Source organism: Electrophorus electricus, chromosome 3 (assembly GCF_041902795.1).
Source record: "Electrophorus electricus isolate QZ-2024a chromosome 3, ASM4190279v1, whole genome shotgun sequence".
Lineage (NCBI taxonomy): Eukaryota > Metazoa > Chordata > Actinopteri > Gymnotiformes > Gymnotidae > Electrophorus > Electrophorus electricus.
The window spans coordinates 4,911,774-4,927,500 of NC_137499.1; the positions used below are offsets into that span (position 1 = coordinate 4,911,774).

General features: G+C 46.1%; 2 long non-coding RNA genes across 3 annotated transcripts; one reads left to right on the forward strand and one right to left on the reverse strand.

The window, feature by feature from the left end:
• Positions 1 to 2,887: 2,887 nt before the first annotated feature.
• Positions 2,888 to 7,627, reverse strand: LOC113586511 (uncharacterized). 2 transcript variants are annotated; one of them, XR_003411623.3, is made up of 4 exons: positions 7,497 to 7,627; positions 4,191 to 4,488; positions 3,949 to 4,009; positions 2,888 to 3,588 (listed from the first exon to the last, which is right to left on the reverse strand). It is a non-coding gene; the product is annotated as an uncharacterized LOC113586511 (long non-coding RNA). The 2 variants fall into 2 exon arrangements; XR_014122517.1 differs by lacking the exon at positions 7,497 to 7,627 and having other exon boundaries at positions 4,191 to 7,476.
• A 148-nt stretch (positions 7,628 to 7,775) lies between these two features.
• LOC113586513 (uncharacterized) lies at positions 7,776 to 9,441 on the forward strand. The gene is made up of 2 exons (XR_004776578.2): positions 7,776 to 7,866; positions 8,087 to 9,441. It is a non-coding gene; the product is annotated as an uncharacterized LOC113586513 (long non-coding RNA).
• Positions 9,442 to 15,727: the final 6,286 nt, after the last annotated feature.

The following is a 15,727-nucleotide window of genomic DNA, read 5'->3' on the forward strand; positions in this document are numbered from 1 at the left end:
ACAATAAGCAGGCATTGAGTAACACTCCTCAGCTTCAGGCTCTGACCGAACCCTCCCCCATTCTCAAGGATCACTGTGTCATTTTGTTAAGTAGAGGTCAGAGGAGGTCTGTATGTGTCTCTGTGTGTTTCTGTATGTGTGCGTATATGTCTGTGTGTGTATGTTGGGGTGGGATAGGTGTCTGTTTATGCATGTTTGTACTGTGAACGCGTTTTGCATGTGTGTGCATTTCCATGTGTGTATTTAGAGGTTAAGGGGTTGTTTAGGGAGATTCCACTGTTTAATTGGCTGGCTTCCCTATGATGCAACTGAGGTTTACCTCAATGACCTTTCGCCATGGTGTGCAAAGCAAGAACAACCCAGATCACGCACTCAGACACCTGGCACACACACCAGCACAAGTTCATGTCTCCCACAAAAGCTTGCACACTGTTATTAAGCTTAGATTATACATGTATGTGTACTATGTATTCACTATAAATTTTTCAGAACTCAAAAATAGGAAGTGGCTGGCTTCACGTGTCCTGGAGGAATCACACATCAGCCCTCATCCTCCTGGGTAGCTCTCGTGCAATAGCAGGTCAGGAGTAGGTGTTTGGAAGTGTCGATGGTGAAATTAGGAGAAAACCGAGTATTAAAAAACACTTCAAACTGAGCTTAGCGAGTCTGAACCTTTTTCTTTCCCCCAGGAGAAGACAGACTTGGAAAGCGATAGCTTTGAGAAGCAGCCATTACAGTGGATGTTGAGACTTCTGTACGCTGTACAAGTATTTTGGTTGCACGGCAAGGGCTTGTTCGTTCAATGACATCTGCAGGTCCTTTATCGTGAGATACAAGGGGGCACAGTTCCCATCACCTACCCCCAGCCCCACCCCATCTAGGCTTTGCTTTTCAGAGGTTCATGTGTACATGTAAATACGACACACACGCCCACATACCTACATGCACAGATGTAAATACTATCCTTGTTGCATTATGGTAGGCCTAAACACCTTGATATAGCATTTATATCAACACACACACACACACACACACACACACACACACACACATACACACACACACACACACACACACACACACACACACACACACACACACACACACACACACAGACACAGGATGAAACAGGTATCCTGTTTGCAGCACAGTGAATTTGAATGCATTGATGCAGCCCCACACCCCTGTGACAGGTGAACCTCTCGTTCCCACACTTAATAATTAACCAGTGAAACCTGAGGCAGGTACCTGAACTTTTCCTGCCTCCCAGGATGCCACACCACCACCCACATGTCACATGACTCCACGTCATGTGACAAGGCTATTTGTGTGTGACATAATAGGCTCCATATAATTAGCCCATCCTTTATGTGGGTGCATGTGTATGCTTACGCACATGTGTCTCTTTCCACAGTAAATGTTTTATAAGAAGGAGGACATAAGTCATCCAGTGAGATAAATACAGAGATTAGAATTGGAGTGTTTGTGTGTTTGTGTTGGATGGGACTAGGTTATTCAATAATGAACACAAACTGTACACCAGAAACAAAGTATATATGAACATTTAACATCTAGTACACACACACACACACACACACACACACACAAGCATGCACAAACACACGCACACACACACACGTACAATGCGCTCCTAACACACCACTTAAACATGTTAAATACACCAAATGAATGTTAACATTGTGTTTTTCACACTTGGGAGACTGTGACTCTTTTTGTATGGAAGCTTTCATGAACACACACACACACTGTTTTAAACCAATTGGGCTAAAAGCTTCTAGAAAATACCCCTCCACGTCTACATGTTGTTCTTCACACACTAATGAGCAAGAGCCATCATCTCTCTCTCTCACACACACACACACACACACACACACACACACACACACAGAAGTGCGTGAGGTTGTGCAAGCAGGGAAGGTACACGTTAAGTCACTAAGGCACAGAGGACTGTTCTTCCTTGAACAGTGCAATGAGTAACCAACACCAACTTCTACCAATCCCAAAGACATCGCAACATTGCCACATTACAAGGCAAGTTAAACTGTGCCGGGATCATTTAGGTGACCAAAGTCTGTTCATACACATGGCCACGATGGCATTCACCCAGCAAAGGACATTGGGTTGTTTGGTTAATATAAGCTCACTGAAGCATAATTGAAGATTTAATCTCTCACTGGCATCAGCTAATGATCTCTTGCTACTTTTCGCCAAGATGGTTTCCATGGTGACAGAGCGGCACTCTCTTTCGTCTGTCAGGCTAGCTTGAGACACCATGGTGACAAAGCACATACTCACCTGCTGGAGGTCTGAATTATGATTATCAACAATGAAGCTGATTTCATCGAGGAAAGCACAGGGGGACACTTCAAGAAGTGCCAGATACATTTGCTGTTTGTATTACATGGAGTAAACTTTATTTTAATGGTGATTTTTGTTGTAAATCAACCAGACTTACCGTTGTAAACTATAGTTTTCAAAGAATACAGACAATACAAGATACGGACAAATCTGATGCAGTAAAAATAAAGCACACAGAGGGCTTGAAAGGTTTGGTTACAGAAAAAATCAAATTAATTAGTCACTTGTCTGCTTCTGAGGTCATATGATCACATCTCCCTAGTAAATCAAAGCTGGAATCATGTGGTTGCAATCATGTGATCAGACAAGGTTGATATATATACGAACCCCAAAAACCAGACAAGTCAAGCCGAGTCCCACCTCTAGCTGTATGAGTGCGCTGACACTGTACCTGCCCCTCTTCTGTCATATTGGCTGTTGGGAGTTTTCAAAGTCACACTGAGCTCCAGAGTGAAGTGTGTTATGGGAGTCTGGATGGCATTCCCATGGTTATCTAATTTGGTGTACATTTGTGTGTGTGTGTGTGTGATGTGTGTGTGTGTGTGCGTGTGTGTGTGCGTGTGTGTGTGTGTGTGTGTGTGTGTGTGTGTGTGTGTGTGTGTGTGTGTGTGTGTGTGAGAAAGGCACAGCTGGCATGCCCCTCCCTCCCCGCAACACATCTCCCCCAGCTCTCGACCTTCTCCCCGTTATCATCCTCGTCCTTCGGCAGCCATGACGACGCCTGCGTCACTCCTCCAGGTGCTCCGTGGGCAGTCGCTATGGTTACGGCCACGGGATCACACCCAATCAAAAGCCAGTCTGGCCCGAGAGGCTTTCCTCAAGGGCGTCGCCAGGTGAGGGGCACTATGGTGTGAATGTGGGTCTCTTTGTTCCGAAGGATGCAGAAAACACATCCTAGGGTTGTTTTTTTTTTCCAGAGCTTCTGCACAGAGATAATCAATCCTGCTGTCCCTGTTGTGTCAAACCCAGACGTGCATCTCCCATCCACGTTCCTCTTCTTTAGATTACAAATACAAACATGTTGTTACACTAACAAGACTGTCAGTTTTTGCCATTTGTTCCATGATCTATTGCACTGGATTGGGAATAAACACTGTGGGTGGTACTGTGCTCTTTGAAGTCGACTGTGGTTTGCACTACAGCTGTCAACACATGGCCATAAGGAAGAACTTAAATAGCTGGTGCAACTGAGTGCTGTTGTACATAAATCTGAAAGAAAAACAACAGATTTATTATTTTTTTAAAGCACAACCCACAATACCAAATATGTCGACCAGATCCAGACACAAATCATTTATTTTACGCTTGCTGTCCGTGTTGAGGAGTGGCGAGTCAATGTTATCGTCTGAGAGCCACAGTCTAGGCTCTATGATCTTGGATCTCATCTAACGGTCCCGATCATTATAGACAGGGGAGGTGCCAGATCTCAGATCGGCTTTATGGACACAGGCCCTCAGATCGGCAGCCGAGAACATCGCAATGGCAGAATGCATTTATCTGCCTGACTGCATGGGGTCCTCAGTTATGTACAGGGTAAAGCGTAATGAGCACTAGAAGTGTGGCACGTACATCCCACCTCTGGCTTTGCCTCAGCGGGGTCACTTCCAATGAAGTCTCTAAGTCACCACATCTGTGTCATTAGAGAGATAGAGAACAATGCGGTTACTGGGTGCCATGCTTTCTTGGTTGATGCTGACACAGACAAATTCGAATTAATAATTTAATTAGGCCTAACATCAGCTCTCTCGGTGCTTGCTCATGTTTGAAGAGCGTGATGAAATGTGAATGTGAGTGGTCAACGAAATTCTTACATTTCCTGTAGGCTGAATAACGATCAAGGCGCGGTCACTTGTAATCAGCGACGCGCGTGTTTGCAGTAACGTAGTAACGTGCCTCTTCCATTAGCTCTAAAAATGGGAGCCAGCGGATGGTACGAGGTGGATCGATCCCGAGAAGGAGACAGGCGCTTCCTGGAAACGGAGCAGCGGCGTTACTCACTGTCAGTGGTGAAGAACAGTGCGTCTGGCCCACTCTGCCCATTAACCTTTCAATCAGCCCTGCAGGATCAGATATACAGCAACGCAGCAAGGTGAAGCCAAATGCTCCTCCCTGTGCAACACACACACACACACACACACACACAAAAACCGCACCTCGCTTAGCGTGGCAAAGACAGCTACACGCCTCCTCTTGGATTTCAGCTTCTTTTGGTAAGGCGCAAATATCACACACGTCGTAAAAAGATAAGGAACGCGGTCACTTATTGTATATAAAAAAACAAAACAGACTTTGGACATTTGTTACCTAGACCCTCATCCCTTCACAGAACTGTATAAGCGTACGGTGATCAACCTCGATAGCGTGACTATATTTAGGCTGCTGAGAAAGGATGGAGTGATAAGGTTCTTTGAAATCTGTCCAGGCGAACAACCTCTGGATGTGAGCCATTGTAAACATGACCTTTTCCTGAGTTGAGGAAACAAGCTACAGCTGTTGTTTGTATTTTCCTTGTGACGCGAAATTCCAGAGGTCCCAGCAAACACAAAGGTCAAAGGGCGACCCAGTTAAGAAAACAAAGCCCTCTGCACAGAACAGCAGTGCGTTACAGCTGGAGATACTGAGATCCAGTTTCAGTCAGACATTTTCCATTCACCGTGGTATACTTACTAATAATGACTCTGTGGAAATTAGATCAACAATCATTTATCTTGGACTATCAAACAGCCAGTTTTGGTCTCACAGCTTTAATGTGTTTTCAAGTCCTGTTCCTTAAACACAGCATGTAAGCAACTTACTAAACATCTATCAACATCTATAACGATACATTTTTTTAAATCTGTATTTTTAAGTAAAGCTTTATTTTGATCTCAGACCACATACAAAGTCACAGAGAGAGACGAAATGGTGTGCATCCAGGATAATGCATCCTCAACTTTAATAGAGTTGTAAGTGATGCAAATGGCTTCTGAATAAGCACTGCAGGGTAGCTAAGGTGATCCTGGTCTTCATATCCAGCACGTGCTGCACACAGCGTCCGACATGGGAGATGCCGAAGGTCATTTGATTTGTGCCAGCGCTTTTCCAAAAGCAGTGGGCAAACTTGGCAGGCCATAAATACATCAGAGAAACGACTGAAGGAAGGAGTGCTCACAAAAGCACTCCTCCGCGCCCTTATTTAAATCAGGACGCTTTGGCCTGTTTAAGGGCCCTCCTACTGGGTGCTGTGTCTTTGAGATATATGGCCTCGTTGCCGCTGATGAACAGCCCGACAGACAGAGGACACTGAGGTTCTGGAGAGAGCTACTCCTCACCCTGTTCAGACCTGCCAAAGCACTCAGCTCTTTAATTCTGTTTTACAGATATATCACACACTCTGCCTCCACTTGCTCTTCTAGGCTAACGGCTTGGCATCAAGTATAAGGGTAAGTTTGGCATGGATGACTATGATTATCCCCCCCTAACAGAGGGAAACAACCGGAATATACTCAGCCAGCTGTAACATCCACCGCTGTACTTTACCCTCATAGGACTTACCACTGTTTGCAGATAGTAGAAAGTGACTCATTTGAGTTAGCTGCCTGGGAATCATTATCACCTTAGCAACACAACTAGAGTAATTTTGGCCAATCGGTTTACGGCAGAACTTGGGACACTCAGTTTTGCAGGACCGCAGCCATGCCAGCAGCAGCGGCAGACCACAACAACAGCAACATTTCTGGGAAGCCGAGGATCGGAGTGAATTCGTGGAAGTCGTCATGCTCCGTGCTTGGCCGCTGACCACTCCATCTGGACTACACGTCCCAGCACTTCCTCAACACTCAACAATCCAATCAGTCCTTGTGCTGTTTTTTGCAAACTCCTTAATATTATTCCAGTTATTTACATATTAATAACGGATGTAATTAACGGATGTGCAAATGTGTATTATTAACACAAAAAAGTTTGACTATATATGTTGACTCATATAGATTAAACAAATAATAAAATTTAAAAATCCATAAATCTCGGAAAACTATGCATCTGCGTCTGGAAAGTTGCTCCTCCGGTTTGGAAGAGCAGCACCTGTGACTGTACAGGCCCACACGTGAGTGGCACTCACTGCTACACTGGCTGCACTTGTCTCCAGGTGTCGTCCGCTGCCTGTTTCTGAAGCAAGCACATTTTTCTTCAGCTGATGATAATAATAATAATAATAATAATAATAATAATAATAATAATAATAAAGGAAAAGGGAGATCAGGAAAGGAAAATTAAAATAGAAGAGGTGCGTAATAAGGGACAATAAGAGAAGTAGGCAATGTATAGTTGTTCATTCAAAAACCAAAAAAAAGCACTGTTCTGTAGAAAATTGTGATAGAATATGAGCATGCGTGATTTCAACTAATAACACCAATAACAAAAACACTGTTGAAAATGATTGTACACACACACACACACACACACACACACGATTTCGTATTTATACAGAAATTATACTAACAACAACAATAAAGTGCTATATTTGGAGAGAGAGATTGTGGGCTATTGTGACTCCAGCATATGTGCAGTCATAGCCAGGGAATCTATGGTTGCTTTTCAACTGCACAAAACAGCTGCAGCCTCTGTCATGCATTTACATAACAAACGTCTTTTGGGCCACTAATGGTTGGCAAAAAGGAGGGGAGATGTCCTCAGGATCAAGAAATTTCAGTCACGCTAGCGTTAAGGGGTTGAAGCTTCTCACCTGCTTACCTTTCACCTTAACCCCCCCGTTCCCTTTTCTCAGAAGAGCAAACAACACACTTTTGTCAAGGGCAGCCGTGATCAAGCATGGCCGTAGCGCTTCCTGCAGACGCCTACGCGTGGAAGGCTGCGTCACCTCATCAGAATGAGGTGGAGGCAGGCGGACGAGCCGTGGCCTATGACTCACGAACACACACAACAGAGACGGCGAATATTTCAGTGCTATATTTATATTCACCTATCGGTGACGCAACCCTTTTGTCATGACTTCTCTGCCGCACACCCTGAGCCACACTCAGCACAGACCTTCTATATATACTCAGGAAGTCAGACTCGTCCTAAGGCTTCTCCTGTTCCCATATTGTGCATAAAATATGCCGCGCAAACAACCTAACCTTCGGTGATGTTTTGGCCGCCGTCGGCTGGTAGCTTGGCGAGGGAGACCGTAGGGGGAGACGACAGCCGGCCTGGAACAGGCTCCCTGTTGGCGAGCTCTCGGGGCAGCACAGATGCCGCTGTGGTTAATGGAGCGATGACATCATCCGCTTAGCTTCAACAGCATCAGGGTTTCCTGCCCGGTCAGTGACGGCTCGGGTTTCTCCGGGGCGGGCCTTGCTCAGACACAGGCCTGCTCCACGCGCTCGGTGAGTCACGTCCCGAGCCTGACCGTCTGCTGGCGAGCCAACCCAGCCCAGCGCTGGGGCGGCCTCGGCCGCAAATCCAATCATCCTGTCCGGCACGAGCGGAGAGCTTTGGGTAATGGAGGTGAGGTCATGCTCCGGGGAGCTCAGCTTGCTTCAGAGAGTTCAGTCATCAGACATGAGTTAGTCTCGCTTCATTTAGAAGGTCCAGCGATTGGTGACACCTCCCGCCTTCCGGCTGTTACTGACTCTTCCAAAGTGCATGGAGACTATATTCTAAACAGTGTGCTGGTATGGGGATCTATGCACATTCTTATTTATTTATACTTTGCTGTGGTTTGCAGTTAAAGCTGTCTCAGTTCCTGCCATGTTTGGTCCTACCAGGACGTCTGGTGGAAGTGAATGGAGAGAACCCGAATGGTGGCGCGCCGTAAGACTCTCGGAAGAAGGCAGTATTAAATCTCACTTCGTCATGCCTATTCAGTTACTCGATGCATTAGAAGGAAATGGCGGACTGATAGGTATAACACGCTCTCTGTTTCCCAAAATGGGAAGGCTAATTGTAGGTTGACAGTGCAAACATGTTCAGAGCTGGAAATGGCTATGAGTTTTTTTGGTAAGGTTAATTGCTAGTCTCAGGAACTATATGCATTTTTGACTTTTTGGACAGATTAGGCTTCAGCTATGCAAACATTCAAATATAACACAGGGCTCACTAGCAGAAACACAGAAGGATTTATTTTATGTTTATATTGTAACCTTCCTTTGACCATTATATCTTCTTACAGCTTTCGAATTTCATTGAGTACATGAAAAGCACTTAAAGGTTTTATTATTATTATTATTATTATTATTATTATTATTATATTATTATAGCACTTCATATTTTATTACCAGCCCTGTATTCATTTTCGTATTCCGATTAAGGGTAGTAAGTAAGAGCTAATATATCTTTGTTCTCTGACTAGACTTGGGCTCTGTCCTGCTGAAACCGATCACCATGTCTGGCTTGAGCGAGGTGGCAGCTTATCCCTTTGTAACCAGGGAAACCGTTTGGTCACAGCGGAATTCCTCCAGCTCACTGATATGACGTTGCCAAATACATGCTAACCCCTCCTGTCAATCTTTCTGTAGCTCTTATAATGAGACTACTCATGGGAGACATGAAATGTTCACACACGGCTGAACTTTATGACTAAGCAGTGTCCTACTTGCGTTTCCAGAAAATATCTCCCTAAACAGCACCTGTCATTTAGAGTGGAGTTGCCAAAACATCACAGAACTTGTTTTGATTCTGTCCCCTGGGCTCACGGGCTCTATTCAGTAACATTTCACTCAGTCTTTTCCCAGTCGCGCCCCTGCGGCTGGAGGGCGACAGCTGAGGCTGGTGAGAGGAGATTGTGCTAGGCCGTTGAAATGTAGCCCCTCTGGAGGGCTTTGGGTTACCCCGCTGCTCCTGGCAGGCAGCGGGCCTCTGTGGTCCTCCTGTGCACCACCTTGGAGCCGCAGCCACATGTGGAGGATAGGGTTGCCAGAGCCTCTCTTTAGTTCTTCATAGGTCAGGGCCACTCGGGTTTCCAGATTCATTTCAGCCTGTTAAGCAACAATTGCTGCCTTGGCTGTAGATGTACTGGTGCAATAAACTTTAAAAGAATACAACATTACACATCATTAATAAATATATAATGTGCTAATGTTATGCACAACTCAATGAACTTGATATTTTTCTCTATGCTAAAAAAGAGAAAGAAATCAATATATATTTTTTATCATGGTGTGACCGTTTGCTCAATGAGAAACTGATTAGAGATCATGTAGTCTGGCTCGGAATTCATCAGCATAAATTAGAACGCACCACCTGTGCCGATGCATATTAATCATCTCAGTGGTCGCATAATATTGTCTCTTCTGCTCTCTCATACATATCGGAGTGGTTTTCAGCCTCTCCAGGCTGTTGTAACAGGCTCCATCTACGCTTCGCCACCGTAAAGCAGTCAGCCTCGTCGCCTAACGAACAGCCAAAATATCAAGGAAATAAACACTCCTTCACAACAGCGTGAGCTGTGTGCTCCGCGAACAGAGTGCTTTTCTACAGTTCTTAGCTGGAAGCAGAACACAAACATAAAAGTCTTGTTACTTGGTGTATGTTTAACCAACGTGGGAAAAGCGAAATTGTTAAAAAAAAAAAAAATCCCTGCAAATTTGATAGGCCTCTAAAATAATACTGAACAGTAGGCTATGTCAAAAATAATATGCTCTTATGCCAATATCTAATCTCAAAAAGGTTACACTCCATGTCTTAAATGTGCCCGGCCCAACGGTATATACTCATAAAATGACAACATAGCGCGGTTTCGGACGCAGTGCTACTTTCACCTTTACTGCTCTTTAAGCATTCGTCACCATGCAGCGTGTGCTGGAACTGACGTTTAACTAAAGGGCATGTGGCTTATGATACACTCTCCATAACCATCGCAAAAACTCCCTTATAACGGCAGTGCGAAATCCCCCCACAACACTTTCACTTCTGCCGTATCGCTTTCGGTTCCGCGTCGCCGCGACCGTCTGCGCGTACAGTATAGCGTGTCCACCTGGTGAAATGGCGTGCTGCGACGACGGAAGATTTTACCGGCAGCTCCAGTGGTTTTAGAAACGACGACAGTCTTCCGGCTAGTGGCAGACCTGACCGATATCGCAAGACATGCGACAGCTGTAAAAACAGCACGGTGAAGGTAGCAAGCTTGAACGTAAATGCTCTCACTTCATGCAGTGTCAGCCACGGTTACTAGGTTGTTGTTGTTTTTTTTAAGTTGGTGGCGTCCTTTCACGGTCCGTGGCTACTCGACTACACCTGAAGACTACAGCAAGAGCCAATATAACAGTGCTGTCCAATGTCGTCCTCTGCGTTGTCTCCACCAAGTACCCCGTCAGCCAGTGAATCTTTCACTCGTGCATAAATAAAAGCCAGTTTGGCGCCATCAAATTAAGGAAAATAATTTCACGGCTCATTGCAGCCCCCATATTCAAACACGAACCACAATATTTATGTCCCATGTTTGTGTTCACTTTGAACTTGACCACAACTTTTAATCTGATAAACATTTGTTAGTGCAGTAGTCCCTGTCCAATGAACCAGGAAGACATGAATGTGCCTTGTGACTGTTCCTGGGCCAACTCAAATGATCCAACATCATTTTACGCACAAAGTGAGCGTATCTTACCATAGGTAATAACAAGACAACGAGGGCGCGCTAGGTAAGTCTACAGGAAACTAATGAAAAATATGTGGTTATATAAAACGTGAGATATCTTGTTAGCTATGGCTGGTGAGAGTTCAGGTTGCGAGGGAAAGAACTCCACTCGAGCCTCATGAAAAACTGTTACCATGGTGGTGTCCACAGAAGGTGGACAACCACCGTGCCGGAATCTTTTTGGTTGTCATGGAAATGTTGATTGCTCCAACATGGGTGTAATATAATGAAGTGCTGCTGAGCGTTGCTCTCCGGCCAGAGTTCCGCCTCACCTGCGTCCCGGCCGCCTCCAACCGCCCCCACCACACGGCTAGGGGAGGTGGCCCGTGCACCTGGGTTTCTATAGCAACCAGCTATATTTAGGGGCCCTTGTTCTCCCATGATCCATCTGGAGCATGTGGGGTCCACACGGTGAGCTCGAGGCAGGTTTCTGTTCTGGTTCCACACCACCGCACTGAGGATTATGATGGAGGGGCCGGGACGCGTCCGCTAAACGTCAGTGCGTCGTGCTGCAGGTTAAAGCTCTCTCTCTCTCTCTCTCTCTCTCTCTCTCTCTCTCTCCCTCTCCCTCCCCCTCTCTCTCTTTGTCTCCCTCCTCTCATCATCACCATAACACACTCCATTAGCACCCACAGCACACAAATTGCTGCAAGGGCACTGGTGAGTGAGAGATATGGAGAGAGAGAGAGAGAGAGAGAGAGAGAGAGAGAGAATGCATGTGTGTTTATCCATGAAAGAACACGTGAGATGATGTAGAGGAATGTTTCAGAATATATGGATTTGTGTGGGAGGGTGTGAGCTGAAACAAAGAGTGTTATAGATGTGTGTTAGAATGTGTGACGTTTCACATTCTCTGCGTGTGTGTGCGCGCGCGCTTGTGCATGTACACACTTATCCGTGAGAGAACGCGAGAGATGGCGAAAGCGAGAGAAAGGATAATTATAGAGCATCGACAGAGCTCCATATGACAGTTGAAAACAACCACGCTGGCTATATATGAACTGCACAACATTTTGCTTCCTCCCCCCAGAGGCCGATGCACACCCGCCATACTGGTACAGCCTGTTTGGAACTACAGCACGAAGCAGGCAGTGCTCAGAACAACGCAGTCATTGTGTGAGGGAAGTTACCCAACCACCTGCGCTAACCCACATGTTTACACATATACGCAGCCAGACACAGAGATGAACACCACAGGCCTCCCAGCGACCCCGTCATATCTTGGATTGGCGTGGTTCTGCCACAAAACTTTAGGGTGTGGTCGAATTCAAATTAGAATCATGACATCAGAGTGAAGCAGAATTCCAGCACAGTTCCGGAACATTAGGAGTTGACATACAATCAACAGTGTTGGGCCCTGCAGTGATATAGATGCTTGCACTTTGGATGGAAGCGGCAGGTCTCAGAACTGCACAAAAGCCCTAAAACTCTGCCTCAGATCTTCTGCGTGCCAGTGAAGTAACTCGACACCGTCACTGCCTGACAACAATTAGGCAGGCTGTCTCCTCTCCGCCATCCGCCGGTGCCAATGTCGTCTGCCACGCCACCCTGAGCCAACCGACCAGTCACGCCGATCTCGTCATGCCAGGCTTGTGTTGCGCCATCTGCCTCTTTGATGCAAGAACTGCTTCCTCTTTCTGTCCACTCAAGTCTAGCCATCACCTCGTTGCACATGGCCTCCCTCCATGTCTCTTGATCTCTCTCTTCCACACTCTCTCTCTCACATACACACAAACACACACACACACCCACTACTCCCCACCAAAACATGAAGCACATCTCCAGACGTGCTCCACCTTGCTCCGCACCCCCCTTCCCGCTGTTTGAGGCCCAGCTCCAGGAAAACCAGCACACCCGGCATCAAAGCAAGACGAATGGCCAGATCTGAGAGCACACCGGCGTGGTGATTACGCCACCCTGACACACTGGCAAGGCGGCCCATTCTACAGATGGCTGGCGGGTTTCCTGTTCGGTATAACTGACATTGCCCGACTGAGAGACCAGCCACTGCTATATCTTCCGTAATCTGAGCCATTCAGGGACAGAGAGGGCCAGAAGGGGTCCAGCTCAGTTTCGCCGAGCGAAGGGTTCACATGGGGGGACTGTGAGACACACTGCTCTCCTCTGCCGCTGACTGATAGGTGTCGCCACGGCAGCTGCAAGGTCACATGACCTGCTTTATCACAAGGCCGGCAAAGCGTGCAGTAGGGAGCGTCACACAGTAGAGAGAAACAGATAATGGACTAGATTCCATTGATCTGCTTGTTTCTTTTTCTTCATTCTTTCTCTCACTCATTCTCTCCCTCTCTCGTTCTCTCTCTACCTCTACTGTCTCTGTCTCGCTTTGTCTGGGAGTAGGCAGGAGGTGAGTCTGACAGGACAGGTCATTTACAGCAGGGTCACGTCACCGTCACTGAAGGTTTTAGCCCACACCAGCCAGACACAGCTTAACAAAACGGTCACATGGAAGCACTGCCTATCAGCTCAAAGCCCTCAGCAATAAAGGACATGCATTGTGTGTAAGTGTGTGCGTATTTATGTGTGTGTGTGTGTGTGTGTGTGTGTGTGTGTGTGTGTGTGTGTGTGTGTGCATGTGTGTATGAGGTAGTGGTAGAGGTGTTGGTAGAAGTGATGAGGAGGGGTTGGTGAAGAGTGTGGGGTGTGCCTCTCAGAAACCTGTTTTGAACGGATCATCAGAAGAGGGCAAGCCCTCTTATACACACACACACACATGCACACACACACACACACACACACACACACACACAAACACTCACACACACCATAAAGTCTGCCACATGGCTTAAGCTGCCTTCCACTCAAAAGCCTGTGACAGCCCAGCACAAAGAAACACACACACACATGCACATGCACACACACACACACACACACACACACACACACACACACACACACACACACACACACCATGTAGTGCTGCTAGTGACGTGGCTCTCGGTGGGGGCCTGAAGTAAACGAGTTACGGCGTCACATTGAGAGTTTGCCTGCTCAAGTGACACATGGGACACAGTCTGGCCTCTAATGATGGGACCATGTGCTCTACTAGAACTCAAAATAGACATGTTCTACATTCACCACCACCACTGACGCCCTTGGCCCCGCCCACACACACACACACACACACACACACACACACACACACACACACACACACACACACACACACACATACACACATGCACACTCAAATCCAAACAATTAGCACACATAAGTTGATGTCCTTTATGGTTTTGCTTCGACCTTCTTTGAGAGTGGAAAAGTCAAACCTTAGTCAAGAGCTTTAAATGACCCAGAAAGGCTTTTCAGTAATTTTACATTGTACTGCTGGAGAGTAGATCTGGGAATATGTGGGAAGTGATCATTCCCATTTTCCATCTCAGGTAGGCAATCATCTGTCTCTTTGGCATAGTATGTAAAATTGCCTAAATTCTCCAGGCATATGGATTACGCATTAGTCGTTAACAACCTGGAATGCACAAGCACAGTTCCAGCCTTTGCTGATTGCAGAAACAGAAAAATGAAAAAGGCAAAATGCCTCCCTTTCGTCTAAGTGGGCCGCGGATGTTGTGTAACGGCTGCATTCCACTATTTACATTCAGAGTGCTTAAAGCCAAAGGAGGGTTTGGTCCCCTGAGAGACTGTCATGTCTTTTTAAAGTCAGTCATCTCAGGCTGAAAGATAAAAGGGGCAAAGCCTTCACATGATTCCACTGGCCTCTCTTCCCTGCTCTTCCATTCTCCCTCTCTCTCTCTTTCACTCTCTCTTGCTCTGGCTTTTGCTCTCTTTTCTCTCTCTCTCTCCTCCTCATCTCCTTCTATCTTTCATCTGATACACACCAACTACTGTTTTTCAAAGAACCCAGAAAGTAGGACACAAACTTTAGGATGGGAGAGATGGGGAAAGAAAGAGACAGACAGAGAGACACAGACTGAGAGAGAGAGAGAGAGAGACAGAGAGAGAGAGACACACACACACAGAGAGAGAGAGACAGACAGACACAGACAGAGAGAGCGAGAGAGACAGACAGGCAGAGAGAGAGGGAGACAGAGAGAGAGAGACAGACACAGACAGAGAGACAGAGAGAGAGAGACAGACACAGAGAGAGAGAGAGAGAGAGAGAGAGAGAGACAGACACAGACAGAGAGAGAGACAGACACAGACAGAGAGAGAGACAGACACAGACAGAGAAAGAGAGAGAGACAGACAGAGAGAGAGACACACACACAGAGAGAGAGAGACAGACAGACACAGACAGAGAGAGCGAGAGAGACAGAGGCAGAGAGAGAGAGAGACAGACACAGACAGAGAGACAGACAGACAGACACAGACAGAGAGAGAGAGAGAAAGAGAGAGAGAGAGAGAGAGAGAGAGAGAGAATTAAAGAGACTAAAATCACAGATGTCCCAAATAACACTTTTTATACTTGTGTACTACAAGGAGATAAAGGAGTTTAATCTCATCCTGACGCTAACATGCTTTTGACATTAACGTGATTTCATCAGGTTATCTTTGATCAGTAAAAGCAAATTTATACCTTCATTTCTTTCACCTGAAGGTGGCTGTTTTTTTTTAAATTTTATTTTATAAACAATACTCTTTAACCATCATCTGCATCACCCTAATCGTGTTTGGGTAGTCTTCGTATTCTTGAGTGTGTGTGTGTGTGTGTGTGTGTGTTTAATATCAGAGATAAGAAGAAGGGTGAGATACAGT